General features: G+C 45.5%; 1 protein-coding gene across 2 annotated transcripts in view; it reads right to left on the reverse strand.

The window, feature by feature from the left end:
* Positions 1–818, reverse strand: part of WDR86 (WD repeat domain 86) — a 29,251-nt gene extending 28,433 nt beyond the window's left edge. Inside the window, exon 1 of one of the 2 annotated variants that reach the window (XM_019530303.1) lies at positions 100–816. The gene's annotated coding sequence lies outside the window, so the exon portion shown is untranslated. Of the gene's footprint in view, positions 1–99 lie in introns of both variants that reach the window. The other variant, XM_019530312.1, reaches the window with a different exon arrangement.
* Between the last annotated feature and the right edge of the window lie 14,700 nt (positions 819–15,518).

Here is a 15,518-nt window from a genome sequence, read left to right on the forward strand (position 1 = left end):
CGGCTCTTCATCCACTGCCCCCATCACCCACGGGTGGGGGCATCTCCTCCTTCCCAGAGGGAGAGAAAGTTGCCACCTCTGCCCTTCTGTGTTTCTTACCTCCTCTTAACCCGCCCGCGATGAAGGGCAGAGGCTCTGCTCCCCACAAGCTGAGCGTCTCCCACCGCTGGCGCCAGATCACACCCGAACAGGCCCCCCAGGCTTGTCTTCAGGGTTGGCGGGGAGCACTGAGAAGTCCCCGGGGCCTCAGCAGCCAAGTTTGGTCCCCTTTTTTAAAGCCAGGCTTTCTCCCAGCACAAAGGGACAGCCGCCTGCTTCACATGGTTGCGGGGAAAGTCTTGGGGGCACAAACTCCGGAGGAAACAATCCAGAGTAACCGGAGCAAGCTCACTGTCAGGCAGACACATTTCCTTCCCCGAGAAGGGACCGGGAAAGCGCTCGCCGAGGGGCTTAGATCAGCTCCGAGGAAGGCTGGGAGGGGGGAACTGCAGGGCTGGTGGAGCCAGATGGCTTCTGGCCAGCAGTCCCTGAAATCCTCCCCTCGAAGTGTTGTGCGTCTTGAGGGGGGTGCTTGTGAGGCTGATCTTTAGGCTGGGCTTAGGGAAAGGCCCCGGGGCAGCTGCTGCAGGGCAGGGACCCGCACTGCCAGGGGCAGGGGCTGGACAGTCCTCATGCTCAGCAAGCCGCCTTTTGTCCCTGCTCTTGCTCCTTCAGCTGCGCCTGTCTGAAGAGCTTCATCTAACCCTCACGCTAAGATCCCCGCAGGAATCCCAACCCCAGTCTTTCTCTCTCGCTTCATTCCCTCCCCGAGCTTTGCACTGTTTCTCATTAATGCGGTGGTTCAGAGCTGGGTCTGTCAGTCAGCTGTGCAGGGGAGCACATCGCCACCCCTCCGCCTTCTGCGAGGTCCTAGAGAAACCTTCTTTCCTTCCACCCTCACATGAGAAAGGTTTTACTGGCACTTTTTAAGCTGCCCCAAACTCCAGCGGCCTTGCGGAGCATCTTTTTTTTTGTATTACAACGAGAGCTGCACTGTGCAGGGCCTGTAGTAAAAGGCAGGCTTAGTCCCACAAAGTCTGCGGTGTAATCTGCACAGAGAAATGGAGCTACAAAGGACTTGAAATGACTTTTTGGGGGTGAAAAAAAAAAAAAAAAAGAAAAAAAAAATCACAGAGCACGTTAGCAACAGATTCAGGAATAAAACCCAGGTTTGCTGAGCACCATCTCAGGGCTCCATCATCTGAACGACCCTTACTCTCACGTAACAGTCAGCTGAGACGTAGAGCTGATTTGCCATTTAAATTCATTCCAGAATCCTGTAGCCCAGGTGAGAGAATAAAACTGATTTCCAATGGCTCCCACTGTTACCTACAAAGCCGTTTTCTTACCAGGGTAGGCCCTAATTTATTGTTGTAATTAGGTTTAAAAACAAATAAATCACTAGACATTTTACAGAGACTTAAGATGACAAGGTCCCTGCCTTGGTTACTATCTATATCATTTATTACATCATGCAGACTGGAAGGAAATATATATATTAACCAGATACGTCACCAGGAATTGCATTCTGGGCAGCACGTTCTGGCAGACATAAGGCAGCACTAATACATCGTACCCGTGAAAAAGTGTATAGTTCTGCTTCTGTTCTCCGCTACATCAGTGCAAAACTGGAGCAACTCAATGAAGTTAAAGGAATTGCAACAAAGGAAATTTGATGCAATAAGCATCGAATCAACCACAATAATTTATCTATGACAGGTGCCCCTTCTCTGAAAATACACTTTTCAATATTAAGAAGAGAACTTAAGTTTTCAAAAATAACCCATGATTTTTTTTCCCCTCGGCACCTGAGTATTGAGCACCTTCCCCCTTGAAAGTCAAACCCTGTAATGATTCTTCATCTGAGCATCCAAAATTCAAGGCCGTTCCTGAAATTGGTAGCTCCTTTTGAAAAGTCAGGCTTGAGAATTTGTTTCATGGTTATAATTGCAGAGTGTCCCACTCAACTTCTCTCACAAACCACTGCATGTGGCTATTGTGCTAGGAACCATGCACAAAGCAAATACCTAAGCATGGTTTTATTCTACTTCTGTAGTACGGCTCCAAGCAGGGGTGACCCCAGGGGAGTGCAGTGCTGCAGTTGCACCCTCCCTTTGTTTCCGGCTTCACCCAGACTTTAAAACCAATTGCCTGGGACAGGGAAGGGCATTTCTATTCAGACAACCCCGAGGGAGTCAATTGACCTAATGGCTCACTAGAATGCCTGATCCCTGCTAACCTCTCTTCACTCCATAGGTGTTCATGAATCCTTTTAATTGTTCAGAAGTTCCATTAATCAAGCTATCCTTTCTTCTGCAGCTTTGCTGTCTCTTAGCCATTCCAGCTCTCTTGTCATTCACAGCCCTGGAGAATGTTTTAGGCTCTAGAAACCTTATCTCAGGTGTGATAATATTAATTTAGGTGAATATTAAGTCAGGTGTGGAAATGATTGACAGTGAAATGTTGGGTGCATTGTCAAGATGCTCAAAAACACTAGATTTTGTTTTACAAATCTGAATAAGAGATGCACTTTTAAATATAATAATTACAGGACTAATAAAACAATGTCTCTTGACTATCTTTTGCCTAGTTTCTGGAGGTTTTAAAACTTTATATATAATCTAGCAAATTAGTGTGCATTCATAAAGTTATTTTTGTATTTGCTTTGATACGAAACTGAATAATGTAGCGCTAGGCCCCTACTATATTAGGTTAAGTTTCTAGTTTATCTTTAACTGGAGAAAAAATGTGTTGTGTTACATGCGATGATGCACCACACCACCCATGGGTTTAAGGATCAATTCAAGAGAAACAAACACTTCCTAAGGTTCCAAATATGTACACACATTTTAATTGTATAAAGAATAAATTGCCACCTTAGGATGAGCCAAAAGGGATTCTTCTGTCCTTTCTCAGGTGACCACGCTTTGGTAGACTGGGCCTTTGGCCATAGATATTGTTCTGGCACTTGCTATTTTTAAGAGACATTTAAGATCTATTTATTTCAAAGGTGTGTCCCACCCCCCAGAGCCACTGTTAGTCATGATCAAGAAAGATTTCAAAATATTCAAAAGCTATGGTACTTTTATATTAGGGTACTTTCCTAGCTTTTTGTCATCTTTTCTATGACTTCATGTTTGAATCTGACAGTTTTTGTGTCTGTAGAATTCGGGTGTTGCACAGAGAAAGCAGGTATTTTTTCTTGCTTCTCCTTCATTCCTGAATAAATGACAATAAAATATAACAGGTCTTTCTTGCCAAAAGTCAATGGGGATGTGCAAATACAATGGAGGATCACAGTGAAATTGTATTTTTAATGCTGGCCATATAAGTCTAAAGCCTTTGGATAGGAAATTATTTTTTTTGGAAATCCAAATACATCAATATAATTCTTACTAATACTTCCTTATTCAGCAGAGTAGGTTTGTCAGGACTAAGAAATAATGTAAAGAGAAGCATGAAGGGACCATTCACAGGGCACAAAATGTTTTATTGGACCTACAAAGCTCAAGAGTCATGCTATGAACTCCTCAGTGCCATCCTCTCACATTTCATTTGTTAACAGATAGATAGATAGACAGATAGATAGATTTTGTGCCCTGTGAATAGCCCCTTTGTGCTTCTCTTTACCTTATTTCACGCCTGAGAGAGAACACAACAGAAGTGTAGCGGTAGGTGGGAACACTTCCCCTGCTCCACGCCCGCCCAGCCTGCATCACCGAACAGACCCTGCTTCCCAGTAACGCGCATCATAGACTCCCAGTCCCGCCAGTCGCTCTCACTTGTGGTTGCACTGAGGTAGACTCGAACATAATACAAATCTTCTGCTGTTCTTCAGTTCACGATTTTAATATTGGGAAAACTGCTATTATGCATGGACGTTGTTCACTTGTATTTTGTGAAGGAAAGAGACCATCTCCCTGTCCTATGTAAGTGAGCCACTGGGCCAAATCCCACCCTGGTGTAAGCAGGTGGAACTGCCGTGGTCTTCACTGGACAACAAAGGTTCTTTTGTTCCATCAGAGAAGCAGATCCAATAATAACCTAGCAGAGTCGGCGCTGAAGGTTCCTCTTCCCCTACAAAAAACAAAAGAATAGGGTGTGCAGCAATGCAAATGATCCTTCCTCAAGGATTAACCCCCTCAGCTATCCAACTCTTTCCACATTTCCACAGAAAAACCTATCTTTCTACTGCACCCTATCCCTGTGCTTCTCAGCTCAGACTGTCAAGCCTAATCATCACCAGAATTGCTAACAAATAAATATCACCTCCCCTCTCCTTACCTCGAAAGAACTGTAAAAGCCAACCAGACCTCTCCCAAATCTATTCCTGGGGCCCAGACACTTGACCCATTCACACTTAGGTGACTTCTTGAGACTAGCCACATAGTGAATACAGAGAGTTATCCTGCATGGCGGATTAGGCAAATCCTTACTGATAAACCCTTCATCATGTATTCCTGACAATGCTAGCAAGGTTGCACTGGCATAATTATACAGAAATTATTTTTAAATCAATGTAGGTACATAGCTATAAACTGCTCATATAGATGCATTTAAACCAATTTATATTTTGCTAAAAATGGTTTAGATCTTTTAAATTGGTTTTGCTTAATTCAGTCTGTTCATAGGGACCTACCTTGGTTTCAATACATTCGGAGTCAGCAATGGTGAAAGTAGATCAATTGTATATGGATTTCATTCCCCAAATACAAATTTTCTAATATGGATCCTTACAGGAAAGCAAATGTGAAAAATTAAATACACTTAGCCAGGGATGTAAAACACAACAAAAAGTGGCTCTACAAACATGGCAGACGAACAAAAATGCCAGGAGACCTATGGGTCCAGTGCTCAGTTACAGAATAGTCAGTTTGTAAACAGCTGGAAGAGGAAGATGTAATCAACTTGATTTGTAAAAAAGCAACTTGCAAAAACCAGCCTGAATAACCAACTTGATTTCTTTGTTTGACAGGGTAACCAGTCATGCGAATAAGAGGAATGTGGTGGACATAATATTCCTGGACTTAAGTAAGGCTTCTCACGCACTTCCACATGCCATTCTCATAAGTAAGTTGGAGAAATGTGGGCAAGAAAGAAATATGCTAAAAACTGCAAGCAAAGGGATGTCAGAACTGGCAGGAGGTCTCAGCAGGGGTTTCACAGGGGTCTGCTCTGGATCCATTGTTGTTTAAACATGGTTATTAAGAATTTGGATGCAGGGATAGAAGAGTCACTGATCAAATTTGTAGACAGCATAAACTGGGAGGGGTTGCAAATATTTTGGAGGCTAGGATTAAAACTCAAAGGGAATTGATCAATTAGAGCATTGAGCTCGGCAAAATAAAATGAAATCCAAGGATGAAATGTATAGTAGTGCATTTAGGGAAGAAAAAACAAATGCCCACACACAAATGGGTGATAACTGTCTAGGCAGTAGCATTTCCAAGAAAGTTGTAGGGCCTCTGCAGATCACAGACTTGAAATGAATTACCAAATACTTCTTTTGAGTCATATTAACAGAAGTATTGCATGCAAGATGTGGGAGGGATTGCACCACTGCACTCAGTACTGCTTAGACCTAAATAGAGCATTGTGTTTTATTCCGGGTATGTTATTTTAAAGAAAGATGCAGAGAGACTAAGGAGGTTCAAAGGGGGAATGACTACGATAATAAAGGGATTGGAATGTAGTCGTGTGATCAAAGACAGAGAGAAGTAGCTGTGTTTCATCTGAAGAAGATCACTTGGGTAATTAAATCCAATCTTTTAGGTTATAGATTTAATATTTAAAAAAATGCCATAAAGAAGAGAGAGAACAACAATTCTCTCTCCATAGGCAAAACATGAGGCAGTGGGTTTCAAACCGCAGGAAAGCAGAGAGATTGGAAGAAAAACTTTCTAACTGCAAGAACAGTAAGACAATGGGACAAGCTGCCTCCAGAGGTTGCGGACTTTTGATCACTGGAGAAAGACACTCTACAGGCACTAAAATAAGAGGCTGAACAGGTAACTGTCGGAGTGGTTTAGGTACAGGCCATCCTACATCTGTGCAGGGCTTTGGACTAGATGACCCTTGATTTCATAGACGTTAGGACTGGAAGGGACCTCAAAGATCAACAAGTCCAGCCCCTTGCCCCAGGAGCAGGAAGTCGCAACAAAATAAGCATCCAAGCATTTCTTGAATGAGTCCAGAGTAGGAGCCTGCACCACATCTGGAGAGAGTCTATTCCAGGTCTTGGGGGCTTGAACCGTAAAGAAATTTTTTCTAACGTCCAACCTAAAATGGTCTTGTAGGAGTTTATGACCGTTGGTCCTTGTTTTTCCTTGGGGGGCTCTGGTGAACAGACATTCTCCCAGATCCTGATGTACACCCCTTGTGTACTTATAAGCAGCCACTAGGTCCCCCTGAGCCTGCGCTTTTCCAGACTGAAGAGTCCCATGGCTCTCAGCCTCTCTCCATAAGGCCTGTTCTCCTGCCCTCTGGTCATGTGCGTGGCTCTCCTCTGGACTCTCTCAAGCTTCTCCACATCCTTCCTGAATTGTGGAGCCCAAAACTGGATGCAGTACTCCAGCTGCAGCCCCACCAAGGCTCAGTACAGCAGGAGGATGACATCCTGAGATTTACTTGAGAAGCATCTATAGATGCAAGCCAGGGTTTTGTTTGCTTTACCAGCTGCGACATCGCATTGGTGGCTCATGTTCATCTTGTGGTCAGTCATGGCCCCCAAGTCTCTTCCAGCCGTGGTGCTAGCAAGCGTAGCACTGCCGAGCCTACAAGTATGCTGCAGGTTCCCTGCCCCACCCTCAAGGTGGAATACCTTACATTTATCAGTATTGAATGTCATCAGGTTTGTGTCCACCCACTTACTAAGTTTATCCAAGTCAGCCTGGATCACTAGCCTGTCCTCTGGTGTGGACACTATGCTCCACAGTTTAGTGTCATCGGCGAACTTGGCCAGTGAGCGTCTGACACCAACGTCCGCATTGTTGATGAAAACGTTGAAGAACTGGTCCAAGGACAGAGCCTTGGGGGATGCCACTGGACATGGAGTGCCATAATGATTTGCTTCCATCGACCACAACTTTCTGTTTTTGCCAATGGTTGGGCTATGACACCTGCCAGCTCCTTCAGTACCCTAAGGTATAATCTGTCAGGACCAGCTGACTTGAAGGTGTCCAGCCTCTCAAGGTGATCCTTTACTACATCAACACCAATGCTGGATATAAATATGCCCTCACCTTGGCCATCCCACGTCTTGCTGGGCAGGGCGGTCCCATTGGACTGATGAAAGACCGACATGAAGTATCCATTAAGCATGTTGGCATTTTCCTGGATGTCAGTTATCAGCTGTCCCATTTGGTTCAGCTGGGGTCCAATGTTACCCTTGCTTTTTTTCTGATTCCCTACATATCTGAAAAAGGACTTTTTGTTATCCTTGATATGTGAAGCCAGATGGAGCTCGGTTGCAGCCTTGGCTTCCCTGATCTGCTCCCTGGAGGTATGGACCAGTGCTGAGTACTCCTCCTCGGGGGCAATTCCAGCCTTCCATCCTTTATAAGTCTCATTTTGAGGCGTCAGAGGTCCTCAAGTTCCCTGCTGAGCCAAGGTGGTTGCTGAGCCCTTTTGCTACCCTTCCTCCGAGATGGGATGGCCATCCCTGGTGCTGTCAGGATCGCTCCCTTGAGGAGCGACCACTCCTCTTGGACTCCTCTGCCTGTCGAGTCATGGTCCCTTCCAACCTAGGATTTTAAAAGAAAAGAGGCATTTCGCATTGAAATGAAGGAAAACCTGCATGTGCTTTACAGAACACATGCTTCAGCCTTCTCTACTGTCACTACAGATCTTTTTTTCCGAAAGATCTTTTCTACATGTTTTTTTTCTAAAGAGAGAGAGAAAAAATGATAGCACGCTTGTAACAGTCACTGTTGTGACCCAACTCATGACATCACTCTGGGAGAAACCACCGATCCTCGAGGCACAAGGGGCTCCAACAATAGTTGTAGACCAGAAGTTAGGACACATTTCAAGTAACATGTGTAGAAAAGCTTTGTTTGACCATACAGTGATGTACAGGATGTGCATTAGACTGAAGACTTCTGATCTCCTTGTCTTCTACCACAAGAATCAGGAGCATTCAATGAGAATGAAAAGCAGAACAATTAAAAAATGATAAAAGGAAATACTTTTTAGACGACATAATTAGTCTATGGAATTTATTGCCATAGGAAGTTGTTGAGGCCAAGAAGTCAACAAGATTCATAGGAACAGGAGATGCATGTGAATAACTGGAATGCTAGAAGAGTTTGGAAGAAGTATAAAGCTCCATGATCGGGGTTTAAGCCAAGTTTTTTAGGAGTTATAAAGAGACCTTTCCCTCCCTGCCTTGGAGCACAGATTTTTCTATATCTGCCTGCGGAAGGGTTGCTCATGTTTTATGCTGAATTATCTGGTGGCAACCACTGTCAGAGAAAAAAAAGGCTGGACCAACATGGCAATTCTTATGTCCCTGAAAAACTCCTGGGTTCAGCTTCTTCCTAGCTGGGGATGCCCTCACCCTCTGCAAGAGTCTTGCTTGAGCACAATGCTTTATTAACTTCTCAGCACAACCTAATATGATAAAGCCCTCTTAAAGATGATCTCACACCCTGAGATTTCCTGTCCGCAGCTACAAAGGCCCTTCACTTTTTAACAATCTCTAAAGCAATGATCCCAATCAGTAATTGTGTTGTAGGTTTTTGATTCCTAATTTAATAAAAATAAACATATCTGCTAAAACCGAGCAGTCCAATGCCACCGCTAAGAATGAGCTCTCTATGTACCCGCTTGACATGCAGAGTGCTTCAAACCTCAGGCAAGGGACGGCAAGGCTAAAGTCTAAAGAATTCCTAGGCAGATAAAGCTGAACTGAAGAGAAGACTGTGGGTTTGTTGCCTGGTACAAATAAAATCTTAGGACCTAAACCAAAACCCATTGTGAGAGTTTAGCAATTAACTTCAGCGATTTCTTAAAATTAGACTCTAGGAATAATGAACTAATAGAAATACCCCAATAGGTGAAGAAGCACCGTCGCATAATTGTGTTCTCTCTCTCCACTAACAAAGCAATTCTGATTTCCTATTAGTTTTCAAGATGCTACATGCCAGGAAATAAGATACAGTCATAGCTGTTCTAAGAAAGGTTACTGAAAGCAGCTATTTTTTCTACCAGTGTCTAGACTGCTTGGATGATGGCAAGTTTTCCTGCAATATTATTGTATATCTGGAACTTTACAAAATACTCAAAAGTACAAAAAAATCAATACAATTACAAAATAAGAAAAAAAAACCCTCCTACCCTCTTCCCTACTTTGATGGGAGCCATGGCTTTCCTTCCAGACAGTAAACCGGCCTTTTGCCCAGATTGCAGATCTTTTATGACAAGTTCCTTAAGGGCCAAATCTAAATACAAGCCAAAAGAAATATGTTTTACAGAGTCACACAAGGGTAACTCTGAGCCACATTCTGATCCAAAGCTGATTGTGCACCAGTGTAGCTTCATGGACTTTAACATTCGCCTGATATGTACAAGAGAAGAAATTAGACCGCATGGTTTTGATACAGGTGTAGCCCAGGTGTACACGGGTTTGTACTTCCCTCTCCAATTGAGGGAATTATTAGTAAGGCAGTGTGCTTTGGGGGGACACAACAGCCCAGCGGCTGTCTCTGTCACCTACAGAATCAGGTCCAGTCAATCAATTACTTAACTATATACAGATTTATTATTACAACAAAACCATTAAAGGGTAAGGGCATACACACGCATACATATACATATATACACACACACACAGTTACCATTTAAAATACAGATGAACAATAGAACAAACCAAACCAAAGGATATTGATTGTACAACCTTATAACTCTGTTCATATACACACTATTACTTCAAATTATTCACATAAACTGTAAGGCACAGTTCACAGATATAATCAGCAGTCCTCAAACTACCTGGGTGCCCTCCAGGGCAGGGGCCCCATTCCCAAGGTACCACTACAGGAAAGGAGGTGGAGGGAAATTAAATGGAGAGGAAGACCCCAAAGACTCCTCAGCTCCCCTCCTCATCACCCAGGAGCGGACCACGTGGTGCCCCTTCGCAACCCTCAGGGGGTCCCTCCCCTGTGGGAACCCTCTCTCCAAGATAACTTACTACTCCACAGTCCTGGAGGGTTGCCTCTTGTTCTCCAGGTCAAGCTCTGTTCCCCACCAGGCTTTCCTGCCGCCTGACTCTGCTGCCACTGTCCTTGCTTAGGCCCACATGCACCGCTGTGTGTAGTGGGCGCTTCGCCTTGGGCTAGGGGTTGGAGGCCTGGACAGCCTTGTGCAGCACTGGGGCTCGGTCTGTTCCCGGACCCTCTGGGCAACGTCATCTGCACTGAGCTGCTGCCCCGTGTCAGCAGCTGTAGACCCTGAGCCACCTCAAGCAGCTTGCAGGGTCTCTTACCCTCTGTGCAGCGCCTCCTGCACCGAGCTCCCAGCCTCGGTCCGGGGGTTGAGGACCTGAGCCGCCCAAGCACCCCAAAGATCCTGCTCCATGCACCGTGCTGTGCACCGTGTCTCTGGCCACACACCAGAGGTTGCAGACCTGAGCCGCCTGCCACAGCTCCCAGGCTCTGGATGCCATGCGCCACACTGCGCACCAAGAGCCTAACTGCTGGAGCTGTGCCACGCTCCCCGCTGACAGAAGTTTTCAGGGGCTCTTCCTGGGCTACTGCTGCGCGCTGCTGAGCAGCTCTCCTCAGCTCTTCTAAGCCCCGCTCTTCCCTCTTCTCTGCCCCCGTGCTGGGCACACAGCTGCTTTTATACGCTCCAGGGCTCCGCCCCTGAAGTCTTCCAGACCCAAGTGTTGCAGTCTTCAATCAGGTCCGGGAGAGCTCTTCTCCCCCTGCTCTCAGGAAAGGGGCATGATGGTATTTCTCTTGCTGCCTCTGCTGGGCTCCACCAATCCAAACAGCAAGATCTCAAGCCTGGGATTCAACCCAAGCTCTGAAAGGTAAGCCTGCTACACAGGTAATAAAACTCTTTTGCTTAAGAAAACTGCAGTTGAATATTTCATTGTACACTCTGCTCTATACAATGAAGTTCATGTCAAGAAAGTGCTGGACTCTAAAAATGCTTCAGCTCTTGCTTGCCTTTGGCATTAGCATATCCTCCAAAGTGAGTATAATTCTTTAATAGATGCTCAGTGAGTAAAACGATACAATTAGCGCATCATGATCTTCATATTGCAACTCATCGCTGATCATCACTCATAGGTTTTCATTGCTAAAAAAATTAACTGATCCGAAGCCCCATGATGAAAAGAGGAAGATGCTTAATGCCTTCAGTGAGCTTTGTCCCTATTCCCTGGCAGATGTGCAAAATGAACGTCCCAAAGCAATTTGGCGAGTTAGAGATAAGCTGGGCTGAGTATGCCGTGGTGGGAGCAGGCTGCACTGTCCCAAGGGATACCAAAGCCTGTACCCTGCTCTGCACAGTATACAGCTGACAGCAAGAATGGATCTCTGCCAGATTTCTCACTCAGCCAGCAGGGCTCCCCAACATCCCTCTACTCAGGGATGCATCGCATGCCACAGTTGGGTTTTTGGTAAAGAGATGGCTTGAGCCAGAATATTCAGACTGCCGTTAGGATTTCAACATACTCCAAGTTGGAGCTGATCAGCTACAGTGGATTAGGTGGTGTCCATAAAGAAATATTTTAAATATTTCTGCTCATATAATTTTCTGTGGGGATTAAATACGACTCCTAACAAGCTGGCCTCAGAATCAGTCTCAGAGGTCAAGTGTTTCTGCCTTAAGGGCTAAAAACCAGGCTTCTTATTTGCCTAGTGAACATCGCCAGCATGCAACAACAACAAGAATTAACAAGGGTACCTTTGAAAACGTTTGCCTGCTGACACGGCCGGGTAAAATACTTCTCTGACTACCTGCCCTACCCCATCAGTCTTTTTACCCACCCCTTCCTGGCCCATCTCTCTCACCAGCAGATCCCCACTTCTCTAGCACTCTTCAAATAGCTCCCTTACTAGTAGGTGTTTCTGCCCTACCTGGGGCAGGAGGCATCAGGTGAGAGAACAGATACGCTCTAGCTGACAGTGTATGGAGTCCCTGGGAAGCCACAGCAGCATTTTAATGAAGTTCCTCTTGCCACCCTACTCCCAGAGTGGCTGGATGTTTTAATCTCTGGTATTATTCGACTATTCAGTGTTAAGTGATTCATCTACTTGTATAAAACTTGGTACTGGATGATGGAGCAAAAATTACCTCTTCCTTTTGTATAGGGTGGGTAAATTGCATTTCTGTCCTCTAGCCCAGCTGCTGTATCTGTAAGGGATAACACCTCAGTAGAGGTCAAGCCGCACTTCCACCTTCACCCCTTTCCAGCTTTGTCCCGACATAAATAGCTTTCAATTGGGTTGGGAACAGCGAGGAAGCACCACAGAGATTTGGTGGAGACATCACTGAACTTGCCAGGCAGTTTCTTCCAGCAGTTGCATTGTACATCTCGGGCTGCTCACTGTGCTTGCTAGCTGAACTCAGTGTAGGAGAGTGTGTAGCCACCATGCACTCCCACAGAAACCTTCTTCCAGAAACAGAAACCTTCCCTTACTTTGTGCACAGATTGTGTAGGCCTAAAATAGGCTGTCTGTCCCTGATGAGCTCCATCACACCATTCTAAGGCAAAATCCAGTTTAAAACATTGTCTTAATGAGAGAGGAGGAAAAAAATAGTAACTGCTGTGTTTCCGTTCAGATGCAGAATTAAAGCGGCTACTTCACAGCTACCTAAGCTATGGCAGGAAAATTATATAGAAGTAAAGTTCAAAGGTCTTTTATGAGTCTAAAAGCCCATTGAACAAGTGCGATTAAGACACTTCAATTTCTGTAACCAGTGATCCAGAAAGGAGTAATCTCTAGGTGCCTTTGACTCCCTTACCCAAATTAACCTATTTACAGCTGGCATGTGCTGCATGTGAGTTGTATGGCATAAGTCCAGAACAGGACTCCAACTCATAGCTCTAGAGCCGAAGCAGGACATGCTAACTCCTCTGCCACTGCACCCTCCGCCTTGTATAAGGGCATGGTTGCACATACATCATAGCTCATTTTGTGCACAAGTTCTTCTTCTTCTTTCCTCCCCCAATTTCACCTGCTTTCATCTTAGTCTCCTTAAAAGAAAGAAGCAACCTAGTTGGAATTTCTCCCTCGTGAGGCAAGTGTAATTTCTCATTCATAATTGTCTGTTTCCATTCATTGCAGAGGTTTCCCAGCTAGCCCACAAAAATGATGCTCTGACACACTGTATGGACTTGAACTGAGTCCAATGCTAGCAGGAGGAGGGGTTGAAGAGTATTTTATGTACTGGATAACAGAGCAAATACCAACCTGAATGATGATAGTCAAGGAGCATTGCACTGAGTGCTTTGGCCCACGCAAGACAGCAGGGCCAGATATGCTGATTCCCAATGACAGAATTCCCAAGCCTTGTGTTTTAACATCAGTAGGAAAACTAAGCCAACCCCCTACAGCCCAATTCTGATTCCACTTTACCAGTGCAAATCAGTTACCTAAACAGAAGTCAATAGAGTTATTCAGGTACAATAGATAGTATTGTTCCTTTTCATTTTGTTTACTTTTCTGCTACATTATCTTTCCTTTAATCTTCCTTAACTTTCTACAAAGAAAAATAAAATGGGGAATAAAAAATAAATGCTAAGAGCCCAGCTTCTTGGTTTCTTTCACCGGATCTCAAGCAGAATTAAACTTACTGATTTCGGGGGAGTAGCCTCCTTAAAAACAGATAGCATAATATGGTCCACTATTAGCCTGAGAGCACTCAAAAGTCACATTCAGACATAATGTAAATTGTGGTGTAAAAGAACAGGTTAAGTGTGAATGGACCAGAAAAAAAGTATGTAGGTAATTGTAGACAATGACCTATTACGTGTGACTCTCTGTACCTATCTAATCTTGTGTTGCTTCTTTCCTGACCTTGAGAAGTTAACTTCTTCCTAGAGGCACTTACTGGCACGGGAAATAGGTGTGTGTGTGTGTGTGTGTGTGTGTGTGTGTGTGTGTGTGTGAGTGTGTGAGTGTGTGATTGTCAAGAACCTTTGACATTTGAGTAGTTCAACCTGAGCTATACAATTGATAGGCTGGAGAAGGTGGTCAGACCAGGAAAACTGGTGCTATGTTGTCTAGTAACCAAGCAACAGAGGATTTAGTGGGATAATTTGACCATCCAAGGAGAATGATCTTGGCAAAGGAGACTGGACATTATGAAAGGAAGGGTCTCTCGTTAACTATTTCAGGAAGAGAAGGATGAAGATTGAGAAGACAGCAGGAGCACAAGCAGCAGACTGGCTGCTGAAGTGAGAGGGAATTCATGACTTGAAAGAGAAGCTATGTACAGGGAACAAGAGAAGAGAAAGGATCCTGGATCTCTTAGGAAACTCAAAGCTCTACACAAAAGATGTACAGCAGTAGTGAGGAAACTAAGCCAGGAAATGTGGATGAGCATTTGTACGTTTCTTGTGCTATCCCAAATAAAGAGTGTAAAAACTGTATTTTAGGGCAGCTAGACCTAAGGGGTCCTACTTCCATGAAGCGATGGAATGGCAGAGGGCTGAGAGCCTATTGAGAAATCATTAAAAAACCCCACCATAAAATACATAAAAATCCAGTGGGTCTAAACCCAAACACAGGAGACTGAGGCATGTCCAGCAGAGGTTGCATTATCAGAACTGCATAAACAATGGTAAAAAAAAAAAAAATCACACAACTTACACCAGGGGTAGGCCAAATACATGTAGAATAATTTTTCTCTACCCTTGGTTCCTGTCAAATATGACAGCAACCAAGGGCAGTAGGACCCAGGGGAACCCCGGTGGGCTCCAACAGTGGGACCTGCCCAGACCCGCCCCCCCAATCAGAAGCCCCACCCAGGGCTTCTGGCCTGGGAGCACGTGGCTGCCCCACGCTAGAACCACAGGTAAGTGGGGGAGAAGGGCGGGGGGGACCCCAGGCAAGGAAGGAGCATGGGAGGGGGGTGGGGAGCGGCCCCTTCCCTGCCCCATGGCCGGCACCCCATGCTGCAGCTGCTCACAGCCTATGTGGGGCTGCCTGTGCCTGCTCTGGACAGTCCTGCATGGGCTGCGAGCGGCTGAAACATGGGGCAGGGGAGGGGCCGCTTTTCCCCCCCACACTCAGCTTCTCCCTGGGCTCCTTCCCTGCACAGAGGAAAGCAGCCCCTTGCCCGCCCGATGGCTGGTGCTCCCTGCTGCAGGCGTTAGCAGCCCACGCGGGGCTGTCTGGAGCAGGCACAGGCAGCCCCAGGTGGGCTGCAAGTGGCTGCAGCGTGAGGCATCGTGCATACAGCGAGCAAGGGGCTGCTTCCCCCTCCCACATGATCAACACTGCATTGGAACCTGGCCCCACTGC

Source organism: Crocodylus porosus, unplaced genomic scaffold (genome assembly GCF_001723895.1).
Source record: "Crocodylus porosus isolate Cpor-Errol unplaced genomic scaffold, CroPor_comp1, whole genome shotgun sequence".
Classification (NCBI taxonomy): Eukaryota; Metazoa; Chordata; order Crocodylia; family Crocodylidae; genus Crocodylus; species Crocodylus porosus.